The sequence below is a fragment of the Giraffa tippelskirchi genome, chromosome X (assembly GCF_054371585.1).
Source record: "Giraffa tippelskirchi isolate mGirTip1 chromosome X, T2T-mGirTip1v1.2.pri, whole genome shotgun sequence".
NCBI lineage: Eukaryota > Metazoa > Chordata > Mammalia > Artiodactyla > Giraffidae > Giraffa > Giraffa tippelskirchi.
This window is the reverse complement of record NC_137289.1, coordinates 70,184,565-70,210,324: the sequence shown is the minus strand read 5'-3', so window position 1 is coordinate 70,210,324 and position 25,760 is coordinate 70,184,565. Positions and strand designations below refer to the sequence as shown.

The 25,760-nt window shown below is 40.2% G+C and overlaps 1 pseudogene; it reads right to left on the bottom strand.

Moving 5' to 3' along the window:
• Nucleotides 1–827: 827 nt before the first annotated feature.
• Nucleotides 828–1,478, bottom strand: LOC145535660 (ATP-binding cassette sub-family A member 10 pseudogene; annotated as a pseudogene).
• Between the last annotated feature and the right edge of the window lie 24,282 nt (nt 1,479–25,760).

The window sequence follows — 25,760 nt, the reverse complement described above, 5'->3', positions numbered from 1 at the left end:
CTTCGAAAAACTACTTGTAAAAAACACATTGAAAATAGGTCAGCCAAAATGTTTACTGTGGTTTTACTACAGATTTATGTTATCTTCAATCACAAAATTTCTATACACCCTGAAATGAACACTTATTTATTTTATAATCAGATTACATGATTAAATCTAAAAGTTATGTTGTCCTTTCATCTATCAACTTTTTAGATCTTCCAACAGCCCATGTCACATTAAGTTGGTACTTAAGTTAATAATTCTTTAAAAAGATGATACGCTTAAAGTCTAGGGTTAAACAGCCTATAAGGTTTTATTTGTAACATGTGCTGAGCAGTCAGCCTTATTGAATAACACAGCACTTGTCTAACATCGTGTGATTTCTGAATTAACATTAGACACAAAATAGACCTAATCAGTGATTAATATAACATCTGATTACATTAATTTTGTCTGCTAGATTTCCCTATCTTTGCCTCTTCTCTCCATTCTAAAATTTAAAAAACCATCTAAAACCTTAATCATGGGGTTTCTCTAGTGATCCAGTGGTTAACACTTAACCTTCCAATAGAGTTAGTGTGGATTCCATCCCTGGTCGGGGAGCAGATATCCCATGTGACACACGACCAAAAAACCCAAACATAAAACAGAAGCGATACTGTAACAAATTCAATAAAATCTTTAAAAATGGTCCATATCAAAAAAAATCTTAAAAACTTAACCATTATTGAATGTTTAAACTTCTGAATATTCTGTTAACTTCAGTAATATGAAAGATTCTTCTAGAATTATGGAAACTGAGGATGCAATGAGAGCTAACATCTGACACGAGGAGGTTCAGCGTCTTAAGACTCTTCCTGCTGCAGAAGTTTCCATCTGACTGTCGTATCAACTTCATCATCAAAATGCCCCTGTTCCTGCTCTTGGGAGAGTTCTAAGAATACCTGTTCCAAGGTGGCCTGAGAAAGGCTGTATTCTTCCAGGTCGAAGGATTGCTTCTAATTTAGAAAAGGCCTGAGACAGAGGGTGAACATCCTCCATGGGTAATTTATATGCCATCATGAATGAATAGCTTTCTTGCCAAGCATCCTGGGGGAAAAGCTTGAGAATCTCTGTGTGCAGAGGCTCCACCTGGGTGAGCGCCTTTACTTTCACCTCCAGTAAATAGTCTTTACCAAATTTGTTTTTCAGATGCTGAACGGAACCGATACACCTCAGCCTTCCAGACACTATGATAGCCATGTGGTCGCACATTGCCTTGGCCTCGGTCATGTAGTGGGTGGTCAGCAGGGCGCCCCTCTCTGTGTTTTTAACAATGGCCTGGATTGCCTGCCACATCTGCAGCTGCCCCTCGGGGTCCATCCTTGTGGTCTCCTCGTCCAGAAGCACCACTGCCAGGCTCCCCAGGACGCTCACCATTTTCTCTTTGCCCCCTCAGATAAGGCTTTGGCAGGGAGCATCCTCTGGTCCTGCAGCTTCAGTGCATCCGCCAACATTTAATCATTAATGAATCTTAGTAAACAGGGGATGAATTGAGCTAATGGGTCAAGGTGGAGACACAGGAAGTGGGACCCAAAAAGAAAAAGAATGACAGTTCTTTGACTGCTGGCTACTTTGTTCTTGTAGACCATTTGCCCAAACTGTTAGTATCTCCAGGTATGCAGACTGAAAGGAGTAAGGATTGGAAAGCTCCTAGGAAGGAGCTCCAATAAGTGAGACTGCCTGCAGGTAAGATCTGTTTTCATAAAATACTGAATTACAGATGATATTTCTAGGAAACAAGCCAGTGGATAAGAGCTCCCCCTCTGAGGGTGAGATAAGGAAATTAAAGAAGAGATATGTGTTGAATCCAAGAGAGCCTCATACCACCTGGTTGGTGTGCTGTTTGCTGAGTGGGTCTTTCAGATACGAATATTCCAAGTAGAGTGGTGTAGTTTGGGGAAATTGCCTACCGATCTGCAACTACTGTGTGTGTGTGTGTGTGTGTGTGTGTGTGTGTGTGTGTGTGTGTGTGTGTATATTCCCCTGGCATTGAGCAAGATGACCAACAGGAAACAGGACCAGGACTGAGATAAACTGATGCCACTGTTGGTTTGGGTGACTGGAAGTCAGAGAACTGTGTGCCCAATAGTAGGAGATTCTCCTCAAAGCAAGAACCCTGGACAATGGTCCAGGAAGCCATTATGACTCTTAAGATAAAGCCTGTTGACTTCTGGCTCTATGACTCTACTTTCACCAGGACATAGATGTAACTGTTCTTCCCTTCAGAGTCTTAAAGGTCTTCATAAGTCAGGGTATCCCACAATGTAAGAGTGCTCTGTCTTTTCTACTGTTTTATGGGATGTTGTGAGTGAGGTGATAGAGAAGGTGAACCACAACATCCCATTTGTGCATGTAGGGGTGAGTGCTTGGCAAGATGATAATCTTCATAGCTATAGATAAGAGACTTGAGGGGCAAAGACGCAAACAGAATGCCACTTCCTACTTCCAAAGGCCAAAAGGAGGGAAAACAAAGTTTATAGGGCCCAAAGTGAAAGTGAAAGTCACTCAGTCATGTCTGACTCATTGTAATCCCATGAACTGTAGCCTGCCAGGCTCCTCTGTCTGTGGAATTCCCCAGGCCAGAATACTGGAGTGGGTAGCCGTTCCCTTCTCCAGGAGATCTTCTGCACCCAGGGATAGAACCCATGTCTCCCACATTGCAGGTAGATTCTTTACCACCTGAGCCACCAGAGAAGCCCAATACTGAAGTGGGTTGCCATGCCTTCCTCCATGGGATCTTCACAACCCAGGGATCAAACCAGGTTTCCCACATTGCAGGCAAATTCTTTACCATCTGAGCCACCAGGAAAGCCCAAGAATACTGGAGTGGTTAGCTTATCCTTTCTCCAAGGGATCTTCCTGACCCAGGAAATGAACTATGGTCTCCTGCATCACAGCTTGATTCTTTACCAGCTGAGCTACCAGGGAAGCCCAGACGATGTGCAATTGTGGTTGTGGCTCATAAAACAAGGAATTGTAAGACTGAAATGGAGAGAATCTCCACCAAAGATCTTCCTCAAGGATATAAAGCAGAAGAGGGGCCCCATAAATTAGAATTGAAAATGCTTGCAGAGACTATTGAAGAGCAGGATGAAAAGCATGGTGTTACTAGAGCTGCAGCCTCCCCCACCACCACCACCAACCCAGCTAGAATATGAGGAAGATGATGTTCTGATTAATATTAGGAACCAGATTCAGATAAAGAGCATGAACTATCCCATCTCTATCCCAATCTTACCCTTTTTAAGAAGAGCAATCGGGAGTGGTATCAAGGTCTCCAGGTCCCCACAGGGAACTAGGGATCCTCTGCCTTGTGAAAGTGGAAGGAAACATGAGGGGCCATAGCATTTATGGGGCTATTTGAGACATACTTAGGTGACTATTATCCCAAGCGTCTCCAAGGATAACAGTCAAATGGCGGCCTTGGGTGGTTTTGGGGTAGGTGGAGTAGTTCATGAAAAACAAATAGCATGTGTATGTGAGTGTGGCCCTTTGGATCATTTGGGACACCAGTGATTATGGTTCTTACCGCTGCATGCATTAAAGTATTGACTTTCTGACGTCTTGTGGCATTGAAAAACACTTCTACCTCCGGAATATTCACTCCCCCAGGGCAATATCTGAGGCAAAACTGGGAGCTTGCTACCCTCCTGTTTTCATGCCCTTTCTCCCTACCAGAATTGCTTTAGCCCTGAAGCATGATCCAGTGAAATCCATACTGTATCACTGGCTGAAGAGAAAAGGACATTATCTTTTAAATCCAAGACCCCATGCAAGTAAGAGTGCTTTGTATGTCTTCTTCGCAGTTTAAAAGCTCAGTTTGGCTGATCAAAAAGGGAATCATGGCTAACTATAGACCAACACAGGCTGAATGCAAAGATTTTAATCCTGGCCCTTGCTCTGCCAGACATCATCACCGTTAAGGAAAAGTTAGTAGCATGTACCTGAAATTAGTATGCTGTTATAGAGTTGGCCCATGTCTTTTTCATCAATTTCCCCGTAGAGGAAGATCAAAATCAATTTGCATTTACATGGAATTGCCTGCAATACACTTTCATTGTCCTCTCTCTGGGAGGGCAACTCTTCACCTATCTGTCATCAATGTTTGTGACTTGATTTACAATAATCCCGAGTCTTGCTATAGATCTCGGATATATACTCTATAGATGATACGTTCATTTCAGGTCCCACTGAAGAACTGCAGGTGTTTACCTCTCCCCATACAGACTGATTGAAGTCTGCTGACAGGAAATCACCACTGAGGTACACAGGATTCTTGGATTCTGAGAATAGAGTTCCCTGGAGATACTGCCCAATATATTCCCTCTGAAGGACAGCCTTTCATTTACTATTAGGCCCTAGTGGACACAGAATATCTCATTGCCCCGTCATCTTATGTGACTCTGAAACATGAGATATAGATCCTTACTTGACTTCTCACCAATATTGCTAATAAAATTGTGTAAACCCAGCAGAGTTTGATAATCAAATGGAAATGGTATATCCAAGATTGAGCCAGGTTTGGACCCCAAGGTATTAATGAACTACATGAGCAGGTGGCTGCTCTGCCAGAGGGAACAGAGTGTCCAGTAAATAATGCCCTGGTTCCTCCCCTAGCCAACTGGAGGCCATTATTTGACTAGAATCTAGTTGAAGATATGACCTGATTTACCTATTGCTTTCGGAAATTGAAGGGCTTCCCCAGTGGCTCAGATGGTAAAGAATCTGCCTGCAATACAAGAGACCTGGGTTAAACGACAACCCATTCCAGTATTCATGTCTAGAGAATACCACGGACAGAGGAGCCTGGTGGGCTACAGGCAATGGAGTTGCAAAGAGCAAAGAGTTAGACAAGACTGAGTGACTAGCGTGCATGCACGCACGCACACACACACACACACACACACACACACACACTTTGTGAAATTGAAAGCTGTAGTAGTTCACAAGACCACCTTGGTGATTCACCCCACAGATTACCATCTCCAAATGAGACTAGGTGAAAATGCATTCCCAGTAGGCCAAATTTTGAGTAGTGATGATGAGTGTGCAAGCCAACCCACTCAACATGCTTTTTGTGTGTGTGTGTGTGTTAGTTGCTCAGTCATGTTCAACTTTTTGCGACCCCATGGACTATAGCCTGCCAGCCTCCTCTGCCCATGGGATTCTCCAGGCAAGAATACTGGAGTGGGTATCTGTTGTGGTCCTTTAGTGGACCGGAACTTGGGGGTACAGAGTCGACCGATAAGAAAGTGAAAGAAGGAAGAATAGAGGCTGATATTCCCTGGTTTACACAGGATGCCAATATAACTCTAGGACAAAGAGCTAGCACCGTCTACATAGTCTCAGGGAACCCTCTCGAAGAGGTCTTGAAAGCACGGGCAAGTAAGAAGACACGGTGGACACCTGTGCTCTGTGGAAGCAGCCTGAAACGGAGAGGGGGGAGAGAGCGAGAGAGAGAGTGAGAGCGAGAGTGAGAGAGAGAGAGAGAGAGAAAATGAGGAAAGACATGGGGACAAGTGCCCTGATGGAACAAAGGTGTTTATTCAACATATTGTGGGCATATATATACTCTCTTACAAGATAGCCCTTTTTAGCAGAGGCAGGGATCAAAAATCTAACAAGTCATCTAGAAAGCCAGAGGCTAGAATCATTCTCAAGAGAGGAAGTTGTAAAAGTTACTTTAAATATCAGAAAGGAGGAGAGTTGTAAATGGCTGCTGTTCACCATATGCAATTCCCATACGAATGAGATACATGAATTTCAATTATCCCTGAAAGCCGGCTTGCCAGCTCTCTGGCACCTGTATTCAGGTGCTGTTAAGGAACGTAGAACTCATGCAAGACTGAAAACAGCACACAAGAAGCCTCCTGTTAAGTGTATCCTGACAGGTAACCATTTCCTTCTCCATGGGATCTTCCTGACTCAGGGATTGAGCCTGGGTCTCCTGCACAAAAGGCAAATTCTTTACTGTCTGAGCCACCAGGGAGAATCTTTATTGATTTTTGTGCTTGCTATGTTTAGTTGCTCAGTCATGTCCAACTCTTTGCAATCCATTGGACTGTAGCCCACCAGGCTCCTCTGTCGATGGGATTTTTTTCAGGCAAGAGTATTGGAGTGGTTGCCACTTCCTTCTCCAGGGGATCTTCCTGATTGAGGGGTCGAACCCACATCTCCTTATTGATTCTTGGGCTATGACGAATGCTCTAGCCATTTTGTCAGGAGACTGGCAGCTAAATGATTGAAATATTAATGGGTAGTGGAATCCCTTTCTCCTGGAGAAGGTTCTCACTGCCTCAGGATTCTGGAGCATATTGTCTATTTGGCCAACCACAGAAAAGATTAGAGTAACTCCACTCTGCTGGCCTATCACAGGGTGGCACATTGCATTCTTTAGGAAGCAAAGTGACAGTTAGCTCTACTTAGCTGTCCACACTTTAATACTGTCCACACTTTAATACTGGGCATAGGCTTACAGGCACTAGAAAAGATGACACACTATCTCTCTTTGACTATGACAAAAATAGCTAATGCTACTGCTCAGGTCATTCAAGAACAACAGGAGTCACTGTGCTCATTACTCTGGGCAGTGATGTATAACTAGATTGTCCTTGATTATCTGCTTGCAGAACAGGGTGAAGTCTGTGTTGTAACCAACACGTCTTTACTATGAATACATCAACAATTTGCCTGATGGACTTGAAGAAAGTCCATGCTCTGTAAACCTATAAGCCCATTAGATTTACTCTTTAACTTTTATTTAAGCTGGCTAAACCCTGGCACCTGAGGTTCCTGGCTGAGAATCATACTTCAGGGAGGCCTAATCATCCTCCTTGAACTTATCATTTGTCTTACTTATTAGGAGAATAATTTTTTTCCTATATATGCAGTGAATAGCAAGAGAGAGGTGTGTGTAATCTTGATGACTATTGGGAAGGATCTGATGTCCATGGGAATGGATTATACCATTTATGCTAATATCATTGCATCTCTTTTCTGTGAGAAAAACACGGTTCCATCCAGTTCCTTGTATATATTGAATTCTCCTTGGTGACTCCAGGCCTATATGCGATGTAATAGGCTTGGGTATATAGGCCTCTACTTCTGGTAGGTGATATTGTTCTGATTCGTGCTGTTCTCCATGCAGTGGGAATACTTATTTGAGACTGGTAGCTGGATCTTCCTGCTTCACATAATGATACATATTTTAATAGGCAATTTATTTATTTATTTTTTAATTGGAGGAAAATTGCTTTGCAATAGCGTTGGTTTCTGCTGTACAATAATGCAAATCAGCCATTATTATACATATACCCCTCCTTCTGGAGCCTCCCTCCCCTCCCCTCACCCCATCCTACCCCTCTAGACTGTCACGGAGCACCAGGTTGGGTTCCCTGGAAGGACTGATGTTGAAGCTGAAACTCCAATACTTTGGCCACCCCATGCGAAGAGCTGACTCATTGGAAAAGACCCTGATGCTGGGAAAGATTGAGAGCAGGAGGAGAAGGGGACAAGAGAGGATGAGATGGCTGGATGGCATCACTGATTCGATGGACATGGGTTTGGGTGGACTCAGGGAGTTGGTGATAGGCAGGGAGGCCTGGTGTGCTATGGTTCATGGGTTCGCAAAGAGTCAGACGTGACTGAGCTACTGACTTGAACTGAACTGAACTTGCATGATATGTCCCTTGGTATCTCTAATTTTCTTGAGGTGATCTCTAGTCTTTCTCAATCTATTGATTTCCTCTATTTCTTTACATTCATGGCTGAAGAAGGCTTTCTTATCTCTCCTTGCTATTCTTTGGAACTCTGCATTCAAATGGGTATATCTTTCCTTTTCTCCTTTGCTTTTCATTTTTCTTCTTTTCCCAGCTATTTGTAAATTTGTAAGGCCTCCTAAGACAGCCATTTTGCTCTTTTGCATTTCTTTTTATTGGGGATGGTCTTGATTCCTGTCTCCTGTACAACGTCCTAAGCCTCCATCCATAATTCATCAGGCACTCTGCCTATCAGATAGAGTCCCTTAAATCTATTTTTCACTTTCACTGTATAGTCATAGGGATTTGATTTAGGTCATACCTTAATTGTCTAGTGGTTTTCTCCACTTCTGTCGGTTTTAATCTGAATTTGGCAATAAGGAGTTCATGATCTGAGCCACAGTCATCTCCCGGTCTTGTTTTTGATGACTGCTGAGCTTCTCCATCTTTGCCTGAAAAGAATATAATCGATCTGATTTCGGTGTTGACCATCTGATGGTGTACACATGTAGAGTCTTCTCTTGTGTTATTGGAAGAGGGTGTTTGCTATGACCAGTGTGTTCTCTTGGCAGAACTTTATTAGCCTTTGCCCTGCTTCATTCTGTACTCCAAGGCCAAATTTGCCTGTTACACCAGGTGTTTCTTGACTTCCTACTTTTCCCTTCCAGTCCCCTATAATGAAAAGGACATATTTTGGGGGTGTTAGTTCTAGAAGGTCTTGTAGGTTTTCATAGAACCATTCAACTTCAGCTTCTTCAGCATTATTGGTTGGGGCATACATTTGGATTACCGTGATATTGAATGGTTTGACTTGGAAACGAACAGAGATCATTCTGTCGTTTTTGAGATTGCATCCAAGTACTTCATTTCAGACTCTTTTGTTGACTTTGATGGCTACTCCATTTCTTCTAAGGGATTACTGCCCACAGTAGTATATATAATGATCATCTGAGTTAAATTCACCATTCCAGTCCATCTTAGTTTGCTGATTCCTAGATTGTCGATGTTCACTCTTGCCATCTCATGTTTGGCCACTTCCAATTTGCCTTGATTCATGGACCTAGCGTTCCAGGTTCCTATGCAATATTGCTCTTTACAGCATCAGACTTTACTTCTATCACCAGTCCCATCCACAACTGTGTGTTTTTTTGCTTTGGCTCCATCCCTTCATTCTTTCTGGAGTTATTTCTCCACTGATCTCCAGTAGCATATTGGTCACCCTCCGACCTGGGGAGTTTATCTTTCAGTGTCCTATCTTTTTGCTTTTTCATACTGTTCATGGGTTTCTCAAGGCACGAATACTGAAGTGGTTTGCCATTCCCTTCTTCAGCGGACCACATCCTGTCAGTATAATGACACAAAAAGAGAAATATAGACTAATCGAACAACATAGAAAGCCTGGAGATAAATCCATGAAACTTTGAGCACCTTATATTTGACAAAGAAGCCAAAAATATGCAATGGAGAAAAGCCAGCTTCTTCAATAATCGGTGCTGGAAAAACTCTGGCCAGCTACATTAAAAGAATGAAATTAGAAGACTTCTTAACACCATACCCAAGGTCAAAATGGATTAAAGACCTAAATGTAAGACCGGAAGCTTTAAAACTGCTAGAGGAAAACATAGGCAGTATACACTTTGACATAAATCACAGCAAGGTCTTCTATGACCCACCTCCTAAAGTAATAGAAATAAAAGAAAGAATAGACAAATGGGACCTAGTTAAACTTAAAAGCCTTTGCACAATGAATGAAACTTTAAGCAAAATGTAAAGGAAACCCTCAGAATAGGAGAAAATAATATCAAATGAAACAACTGAGAAAGGATTGATCTCCAAAATATGCAAACAGCTTATGCAGATAAATACCAGAAAAAACTTCCCAATCAAAAGTGGGCAGAACACCTAAACAGACATTTCTCCTAAGAAGACATACAGATGGCTAATAAACACATGAAAAGATGCTCAATGCCACTCATTATTAGAGAAATGCAAATCAAAATGTAATTAGGTATCATCTCACACCAGTCTGAATGGCCATCATCAAAATATCTAAAAACAAATCCTGGAAAAATGGTAACTCTCTTGCACTGTTGGTTGGAATGCAAATTGGTATAGCCACTATGGAGAACATTATGGCTATTCTTTAAAAAATTAGGAATGAATCTACCATATGTCCCAGCAATCCCACTACTGGGCATATACTCTGAGGAAACCATAATTGAAAATTTCTTATGTACTCCAATATTCATTGCACCACTATTTGCAGTAGCTAAGATGTGGAAGTCACCTAGATGTCCATCTACAGATGAATGGATACAAAATTTGTGGTACATATACACAATGAAATATTTTACAAACATTTCATTTTTTATACCTGAATGGAATATTACTCAGCTAGTGAAAGGAATACACTTGAGTCTGTTCTAATGAGATGGATAAACCTAGAGCCTATTATGAAGAGAAGTAAGTCAGGAAGAGAAAGACAAATATTGTATATTAACACTTATACATGGAATCTAGAAAGATAGTATTGATGACCCTACTTGCAGGGCAGCAAAGGGGATGCAGACATAAAAAAACAGAGTTCTGAACACCATGGAGAAGGAGAGAGTTGGATGATTTGAGAGAGTAGCATTGAGACATACACATTACCGTATGAAAAATAGATAGCTAGGGGGAATTTGCTGTATGATGCAAGGAACCTAGACTGGTGGGATATGGAAGCAGGTGAAAGGGAGGTTCAAGAGGGAAGGAACATATGTCTACCTATGGCAAATTCATGCTGATGTATGGCAGAAACTATCACAATATTGTAAGTGATTATCCTCTAATTAGAAGTTAAAAAAATAAAACAGCTCTTATAATGTATAAGGATCTCAGGACATAATCTAAAACATATTTTCTCTAAAATATCATATATTTTTATAATCAACCCACCAGGATTATTTGATCAAGTGACCAATTGAAACTTGGAAGTTAATTTAAGCTGCTAAGTATAACACAGGCAAAATATAAATACACAAAATCAACTGTTATATAGAATAATTTAGAAAAATTGTGTAGCTTTCCAGGAGATTTTCTATGAAATTTAATTGTCTATTCATAAATATGTGCCTCTAATAAATCTTACCTATGCTTCAGACTTTTTTGTAATCATATCTTAAGTCAGATATGCTTCATCTTTTACTAATATTCCAATATTAGAATTTTTGTGGAATCCAAAATCATTCAGGCAGTGAAATAGGTGATCTATAAATCTCAGCTGCTTGCAGCTAAGAAAGCTGAGACTCTTCCCCTACAGCGTCCATCAGAGCTAATGCTATTCCAAACTCTTTTCAGTCATTGGAGATAGTAGTATGTAATATTTGCCATAAAATAAAAACCTCAAGATCTGTCACTTACAGAAACAACAACAGAGCTTCATTGATAGAGTTAGTTCTTTTGAACACATAGCCTGTGTATTTGAATGCAGAACACGTGCAACATTGGATGTATTGCCTGTCACAACAGTTCCTCAGATGGATAAATCATATCCCTCAATTGGGTAGCACAAAGATAATTCTGTTGTCATATATTGTGCCAAAGAACTATTGCTGTGACAGGGTGCATTATCTAAGATGTGTGTCTGTGTGATGCCCCTTTTCTTCTTCCTTTACAGAAATTACATTCCTAGAAAGTTTGTGGTATTTCAATAAAAAGACTCTGCTCCAGCTAGAAATTTCAGCATACTGAAAGGACAATACCAAATTCAAGTAGAATTATATTCAGTTATTTTAAAAACTCATATTTTGTATATGTGCGGCTGCGACGGTCCACGCAGAAGCATGGCCGAGAGGAGCTAGGCCAGGCCGGGGGCCGGGGGCGGCGGCCAAGAGGAGCTAAGCCAGGCCGGGGCTGGGGGTGGCGACAAGAGGAGCTAGGTCAGGTCAGGGGCCGGGGGCAGAGGCGAGAGGAGCTAGCCTGTGCCCAAGGCCAGGGGCAGACGAGAGGAGTTACCCCAGGCCCAAGGAGCAGCAGCCGCGTGGGCACAGGAGGGCCTAGAGGAGTTACTCCACATTCAAGGTCAGGAGGGGCCGTCGTGAGTAGATAACCCCTGTCCAAGGTAAGGAGCAACGGCTGCACTTTGCTGAAGCAGCCGTGAAGAAATACCCACATCCAAGGTAATAGAAACCCAAGGAAGATGTTAGGTGTTGCAAGAGGGCATCAGAGGGGAGACACACTGACACTAAAATTACAGAAAACTAGCTAATCTGATTACACGGACCACAGCTTTGTCCATCTCAATGAAACTAAGCCATGCCATGTGGGGCCACCCAAGATGGATAGGTAATGGTGGAGAGATCTGACAGAATGTGATCCACTGGAGAAGGGCATGGCAAACCACTTCAGTATTCTTGCCTTGAGAACCCCATGAACAGTATGAAAAGGCAAAAAGATAGGACACTGAAAGATGAACTCCCCAGGTCAGTAGGTGCCCAAAATGCTAATGGAGATCAGTGGAGAAATAACTCCAGAAAGAATGAAGGGATGGAGCCAAAGCAAAAATAATACCCAGCTATGGATGTGACTGGTGATAGAAGCAAAGTCTGAAGCTGTAAAGAGCAATATTGCATAGGAACCTGGAATGTTAGGTCCCCGAATGAAGGCAAATTGGAAGTGGTCAAACAGGAGATGGCAATAGTGAACTTCGACATTCTAGGAATCAGCGAACTAAGATGGACTGGAATGGGTGAATTTAACTCAGATGACCATTATATCTACTACTGTGGGCAAGAATCCCTTAGAAGAAATGGAGTAGCCATCATGGTCAACAAAAGAGCCCAAAATGCAGTACTTGGATGCAATCTCGAAAATGACAGAATGATCTCTGCTCGTTTCCAAGGCAAACCGTTCAATATCACGGCAATCCAAGTCTATGCCCCAGCCAGTAACGCCAAAGAAGCTGAATTTGAACGGTTCTATGAAGGTCTACAAGACCTTTTAGAACTCACACACAAAAAAGATGTCCTTTCCATTATAGGGGACTGGAAAGCAAAAGTAGGAAGTCAGGAAACAGCTGGGGTAACAGGCAAATTTGGCCTTGGAGTACAGAATGAAGCAGGGCAAAGGGTAATAGAGTTTTGCCAAGAGAACGAACTGGTCATAACAAACACTCGCTTCCAACAACACAAGAGAAGACTCTACACATGGACATCACCATATAGTCAACACCAAAATCAGATTGATTATATTCTTTGGAGCCAAAGATGGAGAAGCTCTGTACAATCAGCAAAAACAAGAGTGGGAGCAGACTGTGCCTCAGATCACGAACTCCTTACTGCCAAATTCAGACTTAAATTGAAGAAAGTAGGGAAAACCACTTGTCCATTCAGGTATGACCTAGATCAAACCCCTTATGAGTATACAGTAGAAGTGACAAATAGATTTAAGGGACTAGATGTGATAGAGTGCCTGATGAACTATGGACAGAGGTTCGTGACATTCTACAGGAGACAGGGATCAAGACTGTCCCCATGGAAAAGAAATGCAAAAAAGCAAAATGGCTGTCTGAGGAGGCCTTACAGATAGCTGGGAAGAGAAGAGAAGTGAAAAGCAAAGGAGAAAGGGATAGATATTCCCATCTGAATGCAGAGTTCTAAAGAATAGCAAGGAGAGATAAGAAAGCCTACCTCAGAGCTCAATGCAAAGAAATAGAGGAAACCAACAGATTGGGAAAGACTAGAGATCTCTTCAAGAAAATTACAGATAGCAAGGGAACAGTTCATGCAAAGATAGGCTCGATAAAGGACAGAAATGATATGGACCTAACAGAAGCAGAAGATATTAAGAAGAGGTGGCAAGAATACACAGAAGAACTGTACAAAAAAAGATCTTCACGACCCAGATAATCACAATGGTGTGATCACTCACCTAGAGCCAGACATTCTGGAATGTGAAGTCAAGTGGGCCTTAGAAAGCATCACTATGAACAAGGTTAGTGGAGGTGATGGAATTCTAGTTGAGCTATTTCAAATCCTGAAAGATGATGCTGTGAAAGTGCTGCACTCGATATGCCAGCAAATTTGGAAAACTCAGCAGTGGCCACAGGACTGGAAAAGGTCAGTTTTCATCCCAATCCCAAAGAAAGGCAATGCCAAAGAATGCTCAAACTACCGCACAATTGCACTCATCTCACATGCTAGGAAAGTAATGCTTAAGATTCTCCAAGTCAGGCTTCAGCAATATGTGAACCGTGAACTTCCAGATGTTTAAGCTGGTTTTAGAGAAGGCAGAGGGACCAGAGAACAAATTGCCAACATCTGCTGGATCATTGAAAAAGCAAGAGAGTTCCAGAAAAACATCTATTTCTGCTTTATTGACTATGCCAAAGTCTTTGACTATGTGAATCACAATAAACTGTGGAAAATTCTGAAAGAGATGGGAATAACAGACCATCAAACCTGTCTCTTGAGAAACCTGTATGCAGGTCAGGAAGCAACAGTTAGAACTGGACATGGAACAACAGACTGGTTCCAAATAGGAAAAGGAGTACATCAAGGCTGTATATTGTCACCCTGCTTATTTAACTTATATGCAGAGTACATCATGAGAAACGCTGGGCTGGAAGAAATACAAGCTGGAATCAAGATTGCCGGGAGAAATATCAATAACCTAACATATGCAGATGACACCACCCTTATGGCAGAAAGTGAAGAAGAACTAAAGAGCCTCTTGATGAAAATGAAAGAGGAGAGTGAAAAAGTTGGCTTAAATCTCAACGTTCAGAAAACTAAGATCATGGCATCTGGTCCCATCACTTCATGGGAAATAGATGGGGAAACAGGGGAAACAGTGTCAGACTTTATTTTGGGGGGCTCCAAAATCACTGCTGATGGTGATTGCAGCCATGAAATTAAAAGATGCTTACTCCTTGGAAGGAAGGTTATGGCCAACTTAGCATATTTTAAAGCAGAGGCATTACTTTGCCAACAAAGTCCGTCTAGTCAAGGCTATGGTTTTTCCAGTGGTCATGTATGGATGTGAGAGTTGGACGGTGAAGAAAGCTGAGTGCCGCAGAATTGATGCTTTTGAACTGTGGTGTTGGAGAAGACTCTTGAGAGTCCCTTGCACTGCAAGGAGCTCCAATCAATCCATCCTAAAAGAGATCAATCCTTGGTGTTCATTGGAAGGACTGATGTTGAAGCTGAAACTCCAATACTTTGGCCACCTCATGCGAAGAGTTGACTCATTGGAAGAGACCCTAATGCCGGAAAGGATTGAGGGCAGGAGGAGAAGGGGACGACAGAGAATGAGATGGTTGGATGGCATCACTGACTCGATGGGCATGGGTTTGGCTAGACTCCGGGAGTTGGTGATGAACAGGGAAGCCTGGCATGCTGCAATTCATGGGGTCGCAAAGAGTCAGACACTACTGAGCGACTGAACTGAACTGAATGTGCTTTGGCCAGTGAATAGGCTGAATGGTCAGTGAATTGCAAGGAATATGATTTGAAAAATCGTAATGTCTGGAAAAGAGAGGTATGTCCAAAATTGTATCTTAACGGGCAAAACAATTATTAAAATATTTGTGTCCCATAGGAACGCTCACCAAAGGTAAATTCAATAGAGCAGTATTTTAATAATCAAGTGGATAATGTAACTCATCTGTGGATATTAGTCAGGAAAGGCGGGCAGGGCTGAATCATGGATCACTTGAACTAAGGCCCAGTATGTTTCCTCAGTGACTGTCATAGTAGAGTAATTGAGAAAGGCTGACCACGTCCCCTTCCCCAGTAGAGAAACATAGGTTGGTCATGCTGTTGATGGTGGCAAAGGGAATACTGAGTGAGTCATGAAAGTAAGTATAATAGTTTAAAATAACAGCAATGACCACATGACCAGTTACAAAAATAAGGACTGTAATTTTTCTGAGCATTTCTTCCTTATGTTCATTATATTTATGCATGTGATTGTGCATATAATATATTTACTTCTCTTTTATAAGATATATTAATATAAGATGTATTAATTCCATAATAAAATTTAAGTATTATTAACTTTTCATCATAGTATATAGGTTAGAAAATATCAAGAAGATGAATGAACATCACCCAAGGACTTTGAGTTATTTTTTGAAAGAAAGAATTTAGTGCATTTTAGCTGTACACAGAACAATTATATTATGTTAGGAGGGAGTGTGGCATTGTTATTATACTTGGAGATTAAACAGAGTTTAACGAGATGTGTATGGGTGCGAAGTTGACAAGGGATGGATAGCGATGGTCAAACTGTATGTGCCAACTCAGTTAAGCAATGATTTCCGAATATATGGTCAAACACTACTCTAGATGTAACTTAAGCACTTTTTCTCTGTGGCTTGTGGGAACAAAAACAGGTCTTATACCTTGTGAGCACAAGAAAATAGTTCCTTATCTGATGCTGATCAGTTGTCTCATACAGCTGCACTGAGCACTAAATATTTTAAATGGGACCATCTGTAAATTTCCAGAATTCTCTCTGTAGGTAACACTATCCTCTCTGCTAAACTATTCTGCAAAATTTAGATCTCTTGTTCTCTCTACTATCATGGGATTGGAATGAAAACTGACATTTTCGAGTCCTGTAGCCACTGCTGAGTTTTCCAAATTTGCTGGCATATTGAGTACAGCACTTTTACAGCATCATCTTTTAGGGTTTGAAAGAGCTCAGCTGAAAGTCCACCACCTCCACTAGCTTTGTTCATAGTGATGCTTCTTAAGGCCAATTTGACTTTGCACTCCAGGATGTCTGGCCCAAGGAGAGTGATCACACCATCATGGTTATATGGGTCATGAAGATCTTTTTTTGTAGAGTTCTTCTGTGTATTCTTGCCACCTGCATAATATCTTATGCTTCTGCTAGGTCCATACCATTTCTGCCCTTTATTGTGCCCTTTTTTGTATGAAATTTTCCATTGGAATCTCTAATTTTCTTGAAGAGATCTCTGGAAATGGTCAGATTTCATTCCATTCCCAAAGAAAAGCAATGCCAAAGAATGCTCAAACTACTGCACAATTGCACTCATCTCATATACTAGCAAAGTAATACTCAAAATTCTCCAAGCTAGGCTCCAACAGTATGTGAACTGAGAAATTCCAGATGTTCAAGCTGGATTTAGAAAAGTCAGAAGAACCAGAGATCAAATTGCCAACATCTGTTGGATCATAGAAAAAGCAAGAGAATTCCAGAAAAACAAAACAAAGTATCTACTTCTGCTTTATTTAATATGCCAAAAACTTTGTATAGATCACAACAAACTGCTGAAAATTCTTCAAGAGTTGGGAATACCAGACCACCTTACCTGCCTCCTGCAAAAACTGTATGCAAGTCAAGAAACAACATTTAGAACTGAACATCGAACAACAGACTCGTTCCAAATTAGGAAAGGAGTATGTCAAGGCTCTGTATTGTCACCCTGCTTATTTAACTTATATGCAGAGTACATCATGAGAAATGCCGAGCTGGATGAAGCACAAGCTGTAATCAAGATTTCTAGGAGAAATATCAATAACCTCAAATATGCAGATGACACCACCCTTATAACAGAAAGCCAAGAGGAACTGAAGAGCCTCTTGATGAAAGTGAAAGAGGAGACTGAAAAAGCTGGCTTAAAACTCAACATTCAAAAACTAAGATCATGGCATCCAGTCCCACCACTTCATGGCAAATTGAAGGGGAACCAATGAAAAAAGTGAGAGACTTTATTTTCTTGGGCTCCAAAATCAATGCAGATGGTGACTGCAGCCATGGAATTAAAAGACACCTGCTCCTTGGAATAAAAGCTATGACTAACCCAGACAGCATATTAAAAAGCAGAGACATCACTTTACTGACAAAGGTCCATATCGTCAAAGCTATGTTTTTTCCAGTAGTTATGTATGGATATGAGAGTTGGACCATAAATTAAGCTGAGCACTGTAGAATTGATGTTTTTAACTGTGGTGTTGGAGAAAAGTTTTGCGAGTCTCTTAGACTGCAAGGAGACCAAACCAGTCAATCCTAAAATAAATCAGTCCTGAATATTCATTGGAAGTGCTGTTGTTGAAGCTGAAGTTCCAATAATTTGGCCACTTGATGTGAAGAACTGACTCTTTAGAAAAGTCCCTGATGCTCAGAAAGATTGAAGGCAGGAGGAGAAGGGGACAACAGAAGAGGAGATGGCTGGATGGCATCACTGACTCAATGGACATGAGTTTGAGCCAGTTCCAGGAGTTGGTGATAGACAGGGAAGCCTGGCATGCTGCATTCTATGGGGTTGCAAAGAGTCAGACACAACTGAGCGACTGAACTGAACTGAACTCTTTACTCCCTCTCCTCTGCTTACTATGAGTCCAACAGAATTCTCACTGGTTCCCTTCCCCTGAGCCATAGTTTAGAAATTTTCTTAAAGTGGGATACTAGGTGATTACAGGGTTTATGTCATTTTTCTCCCAACTCTCTGGAATCACTGTCTTTTAATGACTGAAGTAAAATTTAATGTAAGTCGTCTTCTGTGTATTGTATCTGTGTTTCTGTTTAAGTTACAAAATATATCCTATCGCTTTTGCTCCACGTTAATCAGAAGTAGAAGTCTCTGATTAGACTACCAGAGGTAATTTTAAAATATAATGCAATGCATGTACATTTTTTATTATGTTCTTACTGTATGGCCTTGTATAAACTAAAGTAATCAGAGGGGAAAATCATGCAAAATTCAGATACAAATAAAGAAGAAAACTAAGCTTACTACTGAGGCATTTGAGACCTTGAAGAGATATGTGACTATAGTTTTCAACAGAAAGACAAGCATCATAAAATATTATAAAACCACAGGAAAAAAAGAATAAGGATCACACACAAATATTTCAAATAACCAAATATAAAGTTTTATTCCAAAGGTACTCAAAATCTGAAATCTTGCCCCTCATGATTGGTGATTTGATACAAGGCAATGTATGAATGGAATGGAATGACCTCTATACAATTATCATGTGGATAAAATAGAACCACAAAGCACGTTATTTTCAACACCTTACAAAAGCAGTTAAATTTTATGATAACTTGAAAGAAACTAAAACCAAATTTATTTTATTGCTTTGTCAGCAAATATGCTGTAATTTAGAAAGTAGTGATTAAAGTATAAAAATGAAGTTATAGGAAGCAATTTTGAAAGACCCATTATCTCATCATTGATGGTTTTGATCTCAGGCAACTTCAGTCTGCAGCAGCTTGAAACAGGGTTTCATTTCCTGGCCAGAGACTGAAGTTCAGGTCACAGCAGTGAGAGTGCTGAATCCTAACTACTAGGCCAGTGGTCTGTGACAAGGGCCTGGCCCCTCAACTTTGAAGAGAAGAATCCCCACAAAGAAGGAAAGTAGTGAAACAAGTAAAGCATTTATTGGGAGGAAAAAGTGTATGGTACATGTGAGTTGACACACTGGTGGACTAAGAAAGTCATTCCCTCATGGTAGTTTGAATCACTTTTATGGCACATTTCTTCCAGGTTTCCTTTGGCCAATCGTTCTGCTTTGCCTGGTTCTGAGTCCATATTTGCTATATTTCAGGATCTTCCCATGTATGTGCAACTCTCAGCCATCATGGATTTCAGTGACGAGGTCTATAGGTAGCTTAGCATCACTCCCTCTTTTACCTCCAAGGAGCTTTCTAGTTGGGAAGGTCTCCTTGATTTTGAGAATGAGAAATACGTAGTCTCGTATCTCTTATCCTACTATTGATATTTTGGAATTTCCCTCCACAGGGAATGAACTTAAATTGCAAACCTCAGGACGGAGTGATCATCTACATGCTGCCTCAGTTCTACTGGGAGAAAACATTACCTTAATTAATAATATAGTATAATTGAATAAAATGCCTAGATTTTTGCAACTTATGGCAAATTTTCAGAACTCTAAAATAATATGTTGATTTTCATTACTTTTGTCAGTGCATTCATTGATCTTGTTGAGGAACTAATTTTCAAATTTCTCACTCCACTATTTCTGAAATCTCTCATATTTTTATTTGAATAAAACTCATTTAATGCAACTGCAAACATGAAATGCCATTTATAGAACTTATTCCCATGAAACAGATATTTCCCTTCAAAATCTTCCCTCACTCTCTTCCCCTTCGCCAATCCTAACACACAAATTTACAGACTACTGCACACTGGTTTAGTGTTCAAGGATACTATTTAGTGGAATGCATTTGTTATTATTTTTGTTACTCAAAAATGTTAGAAAAGCATAGCTTTTGTACACTTGGTGGCTCAGACAGTAAAGAATCTGCCTGCAATGAAGGAGACCCAGGCTGGATACCTGGGTTGGGAATATCCCCTAGAGAAGGAAATGGCAACCCACTCCAGTATTCTTGCCTAGTGACTCTTATGGACAGAGGAGTATGGTGGGCTACAGTCCATGGGGTAGCAGAATCAGACACTACTGAGTGACTAACACACACAATACCTTTTAATTAATTGATAATAAGTACACTTTAATAATAATATTAATTAATTTAATAAATTCAAACATTTAATTAATATATTTACTCTATCTATGGTTTTTCCATTGATCATGTACGATATGTGAGTTGGACCATAAAGAAGGCTGAGCTCCAAAGAATTGATGCTTTTGAATTGTGGCTGTTGGGTAAGACTCTTGAGAGTCCCTTGAACTGTAAGGAGATCAAACCAGTCAGCCTTAAAGGAAATCAACTCTGAACATTCATCAGAAGGACTGATACTGATGCTGAAGCTCCAATACTATGGCCAACTGATGCGAAGAGCTGACTCATTGGAAAAGACCCTGATGTTGGGAAAGATTGAGCACAGGAGGAGAAGGGGGAGGCAGAGGATGAGATGGTTGGGTGCCATCATCACTCAATGGATATGAACTTGAGCAAATTCTGGGAGCTATTGAAGGACAGGGAAGCCTGACATGCTACAGTTCATTATGTCACAAAGAGTCGAACATGACTTAGCAACTGCACAACAAGAACATCACTCAGCCATACATAAGAAAAAACTTTGAGTCTAGTGGGGTGGATGAACCTAGAGCCTATTATATAAAGTGAAGTTAAGTCAGAAAGAAACAATGAAGTATTGTATATTAGTGCATATACGTGCAATCCAGAAAAAATGGTACTGATGAGCCTCTTGCAAGGCAGGAATAGATGCAGATATAGAGAATGAACTCATGGATATAGCAGGGGAAGGAGAGAATGGGATGAATTGAGAAAGTATCTTTGACATATATACAATATTTTGTGTAAAAAAAATAGCAGTGGGAAACTGCTACATAACATAGGGAGCTCAGCCTGGAGCTCTGTGGTAAGCTAGAGGGGTGGATGGGGGCAGTGGGAGGGAGGCTGCTGAGGAAGAGAATATATATACACTAATGATTAGTTTGTGTTGTTGTTTGGCAGAAACAAACACAATATTATAAAGCAGTTATCCTCCAATTAAATAATGATAATAATAATAACTAATAAAATAAAATTAATGACTCTCACATTACAAATTACTCATTAAGAAATCCCAGAGAAAATATAACAATAGTGAATTTTGTCTGCTGAATACAGATTGTGAAGTATGGAAATCTTATTGAAAATAAATAAATTTAGAAATATTATTTAAAAAATAATAAATATCATCAGATTAGAGAATCAATTCCAGAAATCCAAGAAGCAACTCATAAAACTCATCCATAAGATTTTATTAATCTAACATCATTCTCAGTATCGAAATCTGTGTTAGTCATTAGTCATGATTTTCTAGAGAGCAGAATTTATACAGCAACAGATATTTTAAAGAAATTGGTTCACAAGAAGACAAGTGTAAAATCCCCTAAGCAGCCTGTAGGCTGGGAATTCTGGCAAAACATAGGGGAAAGGCTCCTGACATAGTCCTGAGAATGACTTTATGTATTTGACACCAAAATCACAAGCAGCAAAAGGAAAGTAAGCAAGAGAGACAGCATCAAACTAAGGCACTTCTGAGTAGCAAAGGAAATAGTCAACAAAATAAAAATGAAAACTTTGGAAAGGGAGAAAATATTTGAATATCATATATCTGATAGCCAAAATATATAAAGAAATCATAAAATTCAGCAACAAACTCACAGATATTGTGATTAAAAATTGGGCAAAGGATCTAAATAGATATTTTCCAAAGAGGACATACAAATTGCTAACAGGTACATGAAAGTTGCTCAACATTACAAATCTTCAGAAAAACAGGAATCAAAATCACAAGATATCACCTCACAGCTGTTATAATATCTATTATGAAAAAGACAAAAGGTAACAAGTGCTGACTAGGATAAGGAGAGAAGTGTTGACAGGAATGTAAATTTCTACTGCCACTATAGAAAACAGTATGGAGAGTCCACAAAATATCAAATTACAGAAGTACCATATGATCCAGGAATTCCACTTTTGGACTTCTGAGTATATATTATAGAAATTATTATCTTGAAGATATCTGCACTATTGTGTTCACTGGCAGCATTATTCACAATAGCCAAAACACTGAAACATCCTTAGTGTGTATCTACATATGAATCAGTAAAGAAAAAAAATTGTACATAATATAAATTATACATAATATAGGTGTGTTATGTTATTCAGCCATCAAAAAGAAAAAAAAGTAAATCCTACACTTTACAATAGCATGGGTAATACTTGAGGACATTATGTTAAGTCAAATAAGTAAAACAGAGAAAGACAAGTACTGGAAACTCTCCCTTACACGAGGAAAGTTAAGAAAAAGCAGAATTCATAGAAACAGAGTAGGTTGGTGATTGTCTGAGGTTGGGATTGGGGAAAATGAAAAGATCTTGATCAAAGGGCACACAGTTTCTATTCTAAGACAAATGAGTCCTGGGGACCTAATGTACAGCATATTTACTATAGTTGAAAACAATATATTTTACACTTGGAAGTTGCTGAGATAGTAAACACTGTTTTCTCACCACACACAAAAATATTGGTAACTCTGTGAGGTAATGGTTGCATTAACTAACTTTATTGTGGTATTTGTTCCTATATTTATGTGTGTGTGTATATATATATATTTCTCACATTGTGCACCCAAAATCACACATTTATTTATTTTATGTCATTTATTTCCAAAAAAAGTTGTAAAAATTTAATTTACCATATTAATAGAATACAGGACAATAGCTACATGATTATTTCAATACATAAAGAAAAACTTTGGCAGTATCTTGCATTCTATCATGTTAAAAATCTTAGGACATTCTGAATAAAAAAGAAGTTCCTTAATCTGATAAAGAGCATCTAAGGATGAAATACATACTATTTAATATGCAATGGTGAAAGACTGATACTTTTGCCTCAAAGGTTGGGAATTATTGTAGTTGCTCAGTCGTGTCTGACTTTTGCAATCCCATGGACTAAGATTAGGAATAAGACAAGTATTTCTGCCTTCTCCACCTTTACTCAACATTGTATTATAAGTTCTAGCCTGGCAGTTTGGCAAGAAAAGGAGATAAAGACATCCAGTTTGGCGAAAAGAAGAAGTAAAACTATTTGCAGATGACACAACGCTTAATAAGGAAAATCTTAAGGATATACACACACGCATGCACAAACTCATACTATTGGAGCTAATAAACAACTTCAGCATGACTGCAAAATAAAATAACAATATATAAAAATCAATTACAGGCGGCGGTCCTAAGATGGCAGAGGAATAGGATGGGATACCACTTTCTCCCCCACAAATTCACCAAAAGATTATTTGAACACTGAGCAAATTCAACAAAACAACTTCTGAATGCTGGTGGAGGACACCAGGCAGCCAGAAAGGCAGCACATTGTCTTTGAAAGAGGTAGGATAAAATATAAAAGATAAAAAGAGAGACAAAAGAGTTAGGGATGGAGACCTATCCCAGGGAGGGAGTCACGAAAAAGCAGAAGTCTCCAAACACCAGGAAATCATCTCACCAGCGGGTCTGTGGGGAGTTTTGGAATCTTAGAACGAAACATAACTGGGAGGAAAAAATAAATAAATAAAACCTACAGATTATGCGCCTAACTACAACTCTCAGTGGAGAAATAGCCAAGACGCCCATGTCCGCCACCAGCAAGAGGGGGTTGAACAAGGAGGTGCGGGCTGCATTGCTTAGGGTAAAGACCAGGCCTGAATGCCCTGAGGACAATATGAGGGAGCTAACGTGAGATAGCAACCCAAACTGTAGGAAAGCCAGAGAGAAAAAAAAAAAAAAAAGAGAGAGAGAGAGAAAGAGAGAACTTCCCTGCAAAAAGCTCTAAAGCACAACCAGGACTGCTCACAGAACAAAGGATTGAAAGAACACCAGAGGAGAGCTAGACGGCTGTGGACTGGCCCATCCCCTGCCAGAGGCAGAGAGGCAGGCGGGTGTCGGAAAGAGCTGGAGGGAAAGGGGCTATCTTGGCCCCAGAGACTGCATCCTCCACCAAGCTGTGAGTAGAACCCCAGTTGCTAACCAAATCTTCCTGGGATACTGGACAGTTGACATCTGCCAGAAGGGTCATAGCCAGAGATGAGCTCCCCAGAGGAGACAAACAGCACACCTGAGAGGGAACTCCCGCTGCACACCCAGAAAACTGAATGGCTGAGATGGGGGAGGAAATAAGATGCACCACCCCACCTGGGGAGAGTGCGCTTGCCAAGCACCTGGTCGCCTGAGCTGCTTGGACCTGGGAAGGGCATAAAACACAGGCCCAAACGAGTCTCTGCCTCTGTGGAGTACCTGAGAAACTGAACCTGAATGGCTTAGACCGAAAGAAAGGCCATGAGAAAATACTCAAGCAGATGATATTTGAAAACTTCCCTAAAATTGGGAAGGAAATAGCCACCCAAGTCCAAGAAACCCAGAGAGTCCCAAACAGGATAAACCAAAGGGAAAACACCCCAAGACACATTTTAATCAAATTAACGAAGATCAAACACAAAGAACAAATATTAAAAACAGCAAGAGAAAAACAACAAATAACACACAAGAGGATTCCCATAAGGAAAACAGCTGATCTTTCAATAGAAATATTGAAATATGACAGGACATACTTAAAATGAAGAAAGAGGAAAACCTACAAACCAGATTACTGTACCCAGAAAGGGTCTCACTCAAATATGAAGGAGAAATCAAAAGCTTTACAGACAAGCAAAAGCTGAGAGAATTCAACACCACCAAACCAGCTCTTCAACAAATGCTAAAGGATCTTCTCTAGACAGGAAACACAGAAAAGGTGTATAAACTCGAAATCAAAGCCACAAAGTAAATGGCAATGGGATCATACTTTTCAATAATTACCTTAAATGTAAATGGGTCGAATGCCCCAACCAAAAGTAAGTGACTGGCTGAAAGGATACAAAAACAAGAGTCTTATATATGCTGTCTACAAGAGACCCACCGCAAAACAAGGGACACATGCAGACTGAAAGTGAAGAGCTATAAAAAGATATTTCAGGCAAATGGAGACCAAAAGAAAGCAGGAGTAGCAATACTCGTATTAGATAAAATAGACTTTGAAATAAAGGCTATGAAAAGAGACAAAGAGCGACACTACATAATGAGCAAAGGGTCAATCCAAGAAGAAGATATAACAATTATAAATATATATACACCCAACATAGGAGCAACACAATATGTAACCCAAATGCTAACAACTATGAAAGGGGAACTTAACAGTAACACAGTAATAGTGGGGGACCTTAATACCCCACTCACACCTATGGATAGATCAACTAAACAGAAAATTAGAAAGGAAACACAAACTTTAAATGATACAAAGGACCAGTTAGATCTAATTGATATCTATAGGACATTTCACCCCAAAACAATGAATTTCACCTTTTTCTCAAGTGCACACGGAATCTTCTCCAGGATAGATCATGTCCTGGGCCATAAATCTAGCCTTGGTAAATTCAAAAAAAATGAAATCATTCCAAGCATCTTTTCTGATCACAATGCGGTAAGA